The sequence below is a fragment of the Falco punctatus genome, assembly GCF_963210335.1.
Source record: "Falco punctatus genome assembly, contig: scaffold_193, whole genome shotgun sequence".
Classification (NCBI taxonomy): Eukaryota; Metazoa; Chordata; class Aves; order Falconiformes; family Falconidae; genus Falco; species Falco punctatus.
The window spans coordinates 1-8933 of record NW_027660332.1 but is presented as its reverse complement, the minus strand read 5'-3'; positions in this window follow the sequence as shown (position 1 = coordinate 8933).

Below are 8933 nucleotides of genomic sequence, written 5' to 3'. Positions count from 1 at the left end.
TAACCAAGGCGACGGGGCGGATTGTTGCAACACTGCGGCTGGTGGGATGGAGGTGGGTGAGGGGTGCAACGCGGAGCAAGGCCCGCTGCGCCGTGGAGCAAACCTGTTGTAACTGTGGAGAAAGGGCATTGCAAGATGCAACGGGGACGTTGCAAAGTGCAGCGGGGGCATTGCAAACGGCAATGGGGGCATTGCAAATGGCAACGGGGGCATTGCACATCATAACAGGGGTGTTGCAAACTGCAACGGGGGCATTGCACGCTGCAACAAGGGTGTTACATGCTGCAACGGGGGCATTGGACATTGTAACGGGGGTGTTGCAAACTGCAACAGGGCATTGCACATTGTAACAGGGGGTGTTGCAAATGGCAACGGGGGCATTGCATGATGCAACGGGGGCATTGCAAACTGCAACAGGCCATTGCAAATGGCAATGGGGGCATTGCACGCTGCAACGGGGGGGCATTGCACATCGTAATGGGAGTGCTGCAAACTGCAAGGGGGGCAGGGGGGCGACGACACGACACGACAACACATTGCACGCTGCAACAGGGGGCACTGCAAACCGCAAGGGGGGGGGGGGGGCTTTGCAAACTGCAACCGGGGGGGTGGGGTGGGGGTGTCATCGAAAACCACAACGGGGGAGGGGGATTGCACACTGCAATGGGGGGCACTGCACACTGCAGCGGGGGGGTACTGCATGCTGCAAGGGGGGGGGGGCATTGCAAACTGCAATGAGGGGGGCATCGCGCACTGCAACAGGGAGCATTGCATGCTGCAACAGGGGGGTATTGCAAACAGCAACGGGGGGGGGGGGGGGGGGGGGGGCACTGCACACCGCAACGGTGAGGGGGGCATTGCAAACTGCAACGGGAGGGGGGGGCATCACAAACCGCAACAGGGGGGCACTGCACATTGCAAGGGGGGGGGGTGGGGGGGCGAGTGGGGGACACTGCAATCCACAGCGTCTCCCAAGGCCTCTCGCAACCGCAGCCACCCAAGCCTGTCAGCCCCGATGATGTAACACCCGGGGGGGGAGTGTGTGGGGGTGTTGGGGGGGGGCAGATCCCTGTTTGCTTTGCATTTACCTCCTGGGGGAGCAGAAATATCAGGTGTCTCCCTCCCCCCCCCCCCCCCCCCCGGTGGTGGCCACGTCTCAACTGTCCCGTGCGCGTGTCCTGTGTATATGTCCCCATCCCCCACCCCCACTAAAATACTCAAACAAAGGCGCGAGCAGGAAGTGAAGGCGCAAGAGCAACAGCAGCGGGAGGCCCGGAATTTTCCAGAAATCCGAGAAGGGTTGGCGGAATGCCCGGTTTGCTTTTGCAATCCTGCTTGCTCCCCCCCCCCGCCCCCTCCCCGGCCCGCGTTGCAAGAAGAAACGGGGATGCTGCAGGAAAAGCAATGCCGGGGGGGGGTGTATTGTTGTTGTTGTTGTTTTTGGCAAGTTTTTGCAAAAATCCCAGTGTTGCACGGGTGGTGCATGCATTTTTTTTTTTTTTTTCTTTTCTTTTTTTTGGGGGGGGGAGCTGCAACGAACAACCCCCCTTTTTTTGGCTCTGCAAAAAAAGCAAAGCGTTGCAAAAAGCAAAAGAACGTCCCTGGGGTTAATCTCGCCCCGACTTGTGCCACCAATTTCCCTGAAAAGAAAGCAAATTCCTTTATTTTATTCGGGTTTTTTTCTTCTTAGCCCGACTCTGGGCTGGGTTTGTTGGGTTTTGTTTTTGGTTTTTTTTTGCATTTGTGGGAAATTCATCCGGAGGGGGGGACCAGGCAAATGCAAATTGCACAATGCAATGTGATGCAAAACCAATAATGAGGTGAAATAATCCATCCAGTGAGAGGATGTAACTCGATGCAAATCGGGTAAAGAGAAATAATCCAGGCTGGGTGCAAAAGCAAACGGTGGGATGATTTAACCCCGTGCAAATGCAAAAAAAAAAAAAAAAAAAAAAAAAAAGAGAGAAAGAAAAATAATTGCACCCAATGCAAATGCAAATGGTGCAATGATTTAACCTGGTACAAATAAAAAAAAAAAAAGGAGAAATAATAAAAGCCGATGCAAATGGTGCAATGATTAATATTGGTGCAAATGCAAAAACGTATTGAGGAGAAATAATCCAGCCTGGGTGCGAATGCAAACGGTGCAATGATTTAACCTGGTGCAAATGCAAAAATGGGGAGAAATAATCGATCCTGGGTGCAAATGCAAATGGTGCAATGATTAAACATGATGCAGATGCAAAAGGAGGGAAGAATAACCAGGCCCAAGTGCAGAAGCAAACTGTGCAATGACTTAAACTGGTGCAAAAGCAAAAAAATTCAGAGGAATTATTAAACTCGATGCAAATGCAAAATATGCAAGGATTAATTTTGGTGCAAATGCAAAAATGGGGAGAAATAATTGAATCTGGGTGTGAATGAAAACAGTGCAATGATTTAACCTGGTGCAAATGCAAATGCAAAAAAAAAATAATTAAACCAAAAGCAAATGGTGCAATGATTAATTCTGGTGCAAATGCAAAACTGTGGAGAAATAATCGAGTCTGAGTGCAAATGTAAGCAGTGCAATGATTAAAAATTACACAGAGGCAAAAGGAGGGAAGAATAACCAGGCCCAAGAGCAAATGCAAAAAATGAAATTACTTAACCTGGTATAAATACAAAAATGGAGAGAAATAATCCAGCCTGGGTGCGAATGCAAACGGAGCAATGACTTAAACTGGTGCAAATGCAAAAAAATTCAGAGAAATTATTAAAATCGATGCAAATGCAAAATATACAATGATTAATTTTGGTGCAAATGCAAAAATGGGGAGAAATAATTGAGTCTGGGTGTGAAGGCAGAAGGTGCAATGATTAAACCTGTTGCAAATGCAAAAATGGGGAGAAATAATTCAGCCTGGGTGCAAATGCAAATGGTGCAATGCTTAAAAATGACTCAGATAACAAAAGGAGGGAAGAATAACCAGGCCCAAGAGCAGAAGCAAACTGTGCAATGACTTGAACTGGTGCAAATGCAAAAATGGGGAAAAATAATCCAGGCTGGGTGTGAATGCAAAAGGTGCAATGACTAAAACTGGTGCAAATGCAAAAAAATCAGAGGAATTATTAAACTCGATGAAAATGCAAAATATACAATGATTAATTTTGGTGCAAATGCTAAAATGGGGAGAAATAATTGAGTCTGGGTGTGAAGGCAGAAGGTGCAATGCTTAAAAATGACTCAGATAACAAAAGGAGGGAAGAATAACCAGGCCCAAGAGCAGAAGCAAACTGTGCAATGATTAAACCTGTTGCAAATGCAAAAATGGGGAGAAATAATTCAGCCTGGGTGCAAATGCAAAAGGTGCAATGCTTAAAAATGACTCAGATAACAAAAGGAGGGAAGAATAACCAGGCCCAAGAGCAAATGCAAAAAATGAAATTACTTAACCTGATATAAATACAAAAATGGAGAGAAATAATCCAGCCTGGGTGCGAATGCAAATGGAGCAATGACTTAAACTGGTGCAAATGCAAAAAAATTCAGAGGATTTATTAAATTCGATGAAAATGCAAAATATGCAATGATTAATTTTGGTGCAAATGCAAAAATGGGGAGAAATAATTGAGTCTGGGTGTGAAGGCAGAAGGTGCAATGATTAATTTCGGTGCAAATGCAAAACTGGGGAGAAATAATCCAGCCTGGGTGCAAATGCAAACGGTGCAATGATTTAACCCAGTGCAAATGCAAAAATGGGGAGAAAGAATTGAGTCTGGGTGTGAATGCAAATGGTGCAATGAGTAATCCTGTTACAAATGCAAAACTGGGGGGAAATAATAGAGTCTGGGTGCAAATGGAAACAGTGAAATAATTAAAAATGATGCAGATGCAAAAGGAGGAAAGAATAACCAGGCCCAAGTGCAAATGCAAACAATGCAATGACTTCACCTGGTGCAAATGCAAAAATGGGGAGAAACAATCAAGTCCGGGTGCAAATGCAAATGGTGCAAGGATTAATTTTGGTGCAAATGCAAAAATGGGGAGAAATAATTCAGCCTGGGTGCAAATGCAAACGGTGCAATGACTTAACCTGGTACAAATGCAAAAATGGGGAGAAATAATCGAGTCTGGGTGCGAATGCAAAAGGTGCAATGCTTAAAAATGACGCAGATGCAGAAGGAGGGAAGAATAACCAGGCCCAAGTGCAGAAGCAAACGGTGCAATGACTTAAACTGGTGCAAATGCAAAACTGGGGAGAAATAATCGAGTCTGGGTGTGAATGCAAATGGTGCAATGACTTAACCTGGTACAAATGCAGAAATGGGGAGAAATAATTGAGTCTGGGTGTGAATGCAGAAGGTGCAATGATTAAACCTGTTGGAAATGCAAAAATGGGGAGAAATAATTTGGCCTGGGTGCAAATGCAAACAGTGCAATGATTTAACCCAGTGCAAATGAAAAATGAGGAGAAATAATTCAGCCTGGGTGCAAATGCAAAAGGTGCAATGATTAATTTTGGTGCAAATGCAAAAATGGGGAGAAATAATCGAGTCTGGATGCAAATGCAAATGGTGCGATGATTAATTTTGGTGCAAATGCAAAACTGGGGAGAAATAATCCAGCCTGGGTGCAAATGCAAAAGGTGTAATGATTTAACGCAGTGCAAATGAAAAATGAGGAGAAATAATTCAGCCTGGGTGCAGATGCAAAAGGTGCAATGATTAATTTTGGTGCAAATGCAAAAATGGGGAGAAATAATCGAGTCTGGGTGCAAATGCAAATAGTGCAATGATTAATTTTGGTGCAAATGCAAGGCGGGGGGAGGAACGATGCACCCCAGTGCAAATGCAAATTGCCCGGGTTACCCGGGCTGACCCCTGCCCCATCACCTGGGGGTCCCAGTCCCCTCCCTCCCCCCCCCCCCCCCCCCCTCCGATCCCCTGGTGCCCTGGGCCTGGGGACAAGCGGCCCTGCTATGGTCAGTCGGTTTCCAGCCATGGGGGACGCTGGCCCCCTGCCAGCCCGTGATGAAATCCCCCATCAGCGGCAGCACCCATGGGTGCTCCCAGCCCTCCCAGTTACCCACTGGGGCACCTGCCGCAGAGGAGCCGCAGGGTAACGCTCCCCTGGGGTGGAGGGGACCCCAAATTTGGGGGGGATGCACCCCCCCTCTGGACAAGGGGGTCTCCAGGGGGAACCTGGGCATCTGGGGCACCCTCCCTGAACCATCCCCCCCCCCCCCCCGCCACCTTTTACAGCCATGATGGTGACATCCACGGAATTATTGGTGTGGGCTGCACTAGTCTTACTGGGAGGTAAATGCTGGGGGGGGCGGGGGCTGGGTGCCCTGGGGGGGTGCCTGGATATCGGAGTCCCTTAGGGGGGGGGAGGGGGTTGGATGCCAAAGTCCTCTGGGGGGTTGGGGGGGGCTGGGGTTGTCCTGGGGTCACCTTAGGGGTGGGCTGTTCCCGAGGCCCATTTTGGGGGGTGGGGATGGGGAGGGTCTTGGAGACCTGGGTCACCTGCACCCGTTGCTTCCACTCGTGTCGCTGCTGCCATCTGCTGCCCCGCCCCGGGCAGGCTCATGCGTGAGCATGTGTGCCCCCCCCCCCCTTTTTTGCACACACCCTCATTATTGCACTATCCCCAATTTTTGCACCCCCCGTTTTGCACCCCTTCCTTTTAGCACCCCCATCCCCCCTTTGCACCCCCCTGTTGCACGCCCCCCTTTTTGCACCCCCCCTTTTTTTGCACACACCCCCTTTGCACCCCCCGCCTTTGCACCCCCCTTTTGCACCCCCCCTTTTTTACCCCCATTTTTTTACCCCCATTTTTTTACCCCCCCTTATTTTACCCCACACTTTTTTGCACACACTCCCTTTGCACACACGCCCCTTTGCACCCCCCTTTTTTGCACCCTCCTTTTTTGCACCCCCCCGTTGCACCTCCCTCTTTTTGCCCCCCCTTTTGCCCCCCCTTTTACCACCCATTTTTGCACTCCCCGTTTTTGCACCACTCCGTTTTTGCCCCCCCATTTTGCCCCCTCCCTTTTTGCACCCCCCTTTGCCTCCCCATTTTTCCCCCCCTTTTTGCACCCCCCATCCTTTTTGCACCCCCTTTTGCCCCCCCGTTTTTGCATCCCACCCATTTTGCCCCCCCTTTTGCAGCCCCCCCTTTTTGCACCCCCGCTTTTTGCCCTCCTTTTTGCCCCCCCTCCCCACCCCCACTCCCTGACGACCCTCTCCTCCCTCGCAGCCTCCGCCACCCTCCACCCCCACCCCCTCCGGACCCGACCGTGCTCCCCGTGCCCCCTCATCGCCAGCGCCCCCCACCTCCACCGCCCCCCCACCCTGCTGCCCTGGCACCCCCCAGCCACCAAGCAGCTCCCCCCTCCTCGCTGGGGGCGCCGCTTTGTGGTGGCACCCTTGGGCGCCAGGCGAAGCCGTGGGGGCATCGCGTACATCCTGGCGACGCGCAGCACGCGCCTGATGTGCAGTGGCAGCAGCGACAGCACCACGTGGGTGACACTGCGTGCGGGCCAGGTGCTGCCCATCACCCTGCGGCCGCTGCAGGTGGTGGCCCTGGTGGCCACCTTGCCCGTGGCCATCTACTATGTCCACCACGGCCCCCGACGCTTGGTGGCCGCCGTGGCGCCCTTGGGTGACTTCTGCAGCTCATACCACTTGCGCGCCCCACCGGGTGCCACCATCCTACTGGTGGCAACTGGTGGCGGCACCGGCATGGTGGTGGATGGGCGACCCTTGGATGCTGGGGGGTGGCGGCGGGTGGGGGGAGGAGGGTTTTGGTGGCGGGAGGTGGCCTTGGAGGACAGAGGCGGTGGTGGCCATCATCTGCAGCGACTCAACGGGACCTTTGGGGTGCTGAGCTACGGCGGTGGGCACGGCGAGGCGGCCGGTGGGGTATGGGCGGTGTGCGAGTGCGGTGAGTGGTGGGCAGGCACGCTCCATGGGCACGGTGGTGGTGGTGCACCATTCTTGGGGTGCAGTGGGTGTGCGATGGTGGTGGTTGCACGCTCCTCATGGTGCAATGGTGGTGGTTGCACGCTCCCCAGGTGCAGTGGTGGTGGTGCACACTCTACTGGTGCAATGGTGGTGGTACATGCTCTCCGGGATGCAGTGGTGGTACAATGGTGGTGGTTGCATGCTCCTCATGGTGCAATGGTGCTGGTACATGCTCTTTGGGGTGCAACGGTGGTGGTTGCATGCTCCTTGGGTGCAATGGTGGTGGTACATGCTCCCTGGGGTGCAGTGGTGATGGTTACACACTCCATGGGTGCAATGGTGGTGCAACAGTGGTCATTGCACGCTCCCTGGGTGCAGTGGTGGTGGTGCACCATCCTTGGGGTGCAATGGTGGTGTGATGGTGGTGGTTGCACACTCCCTGGGTGCAACGGTGGTGGTGGACCATCCTTAGGGTGCAATGGTGGTGTGATGGTGGTGGTGCACACTCCTCACTGTGCAATGGTGGTGGTTGAACGCTCCCTGGGTCCAATAGTGGTACAGCAGTGGTGTTGCACGCCCCCGGGCTGCAGCCCCTCCGCAGGCCACCCCCCCTTTCTCACTGCCACCTCCCCTTCCCCACAGCCACCCTCGACCCCTGCAGCGGTGTCCCCTGCGCCACCGGCCAGCGCTGCCACCTCTCCCCGTGCCGCCCGCACTGCGAGGCTGCAGCGGAAGCAACCTGCCAGCTGCCCCCCGGTGCCCCTGCCCACCGTGCCCGCACCTTCGCCGGCGCTACCGTCTCCCTGCCGGGACCTTGCCTCTACCTGCTGGCCAGGACCTGCCGCCCCAACACCTCCACGTCCACCTTCAGCGTGGAGGCCGCCATGCTCGACGCCCGCGTCACCTCCGTCACCCTCAGGGTCCACAACATCACCCTGGAGGCCCGCCGGGGGGAGGAGGGGGTTGTCTGGGTGAGGGAGGCGGCCAGCAGGCAGGGGGGGAGGGGGGCAAGGGGCGCGCTGTCTTGCACACTGATGCTGGTTCTTGCACGCCAGTGCATGCTTGTGCACACTCATGCATGCTCTTGCACACCGACGCTGGCTCTTGCACACTGATGCATGCTCTTGCATGCTGGTGCATGCTTTTGTGCACCAATGCTGGTTCTTGCACACCCTTGCACACCAGTGCATACTCTTGCCTGCCGATGCTTGTTCTTGCACACCAATGCGTGCTCTTGCACACCAATGCCCGCTCTTGTGCACGGATGCATGCCCTTGCATGCTGATACTGGCTCTTGCATGCCAGTGCACGCTCTTGCAAGGCAGTGCATGCTCGTGTGCACTGATGCATGCTCTTGTGCACCAATGCATGCCCTTGCACACTGATGCATGCTCTTGCACACCATGCGTGATCTTGCACACCAATGCCTGCTCTTGTGCACCAATGCATGCCCTTGCACGCCAGTACTGGCTCTTGCATGCCGATGCTGGCTCTTGCACGCTGATGCTGGGTCTTGCACGCCGATGCCTGCTCTTGTGCACCAATGCCTGCTCTTGCACACTCATGCATGCTCTTGCATGCCAATGCTGGTTCTTGCACACCAATGCATGCCCTTGCACACCAATGCATGCCCTTGCACACCGATGCATGCCCTTGCATGCCGATACTGGCTCTTGCATGCCGATACTGGCTCTTGCACACCAATGCCTGCTCTTGTGCACCGATGCATGCTCTTGCATGCCAATGCATGCTCATGCACACTGATGCATGCTCTTGCACACTCATACATGCTCTTGCACGCCAATGCTGGCTCTTGCATGTCAATACTGGCTCTTGCATGCTGATGTGTGCTCTTGCACACTTATTCATGCTCTTGTGCACCAACACATGCTCTTGCACACTCATGCAGGGTTGTGCATGCTCATGCGGGCTCTTGCACGCTCACCCAGGCTCCCACATGCCATTCCTTGCCGTTGCACATGACA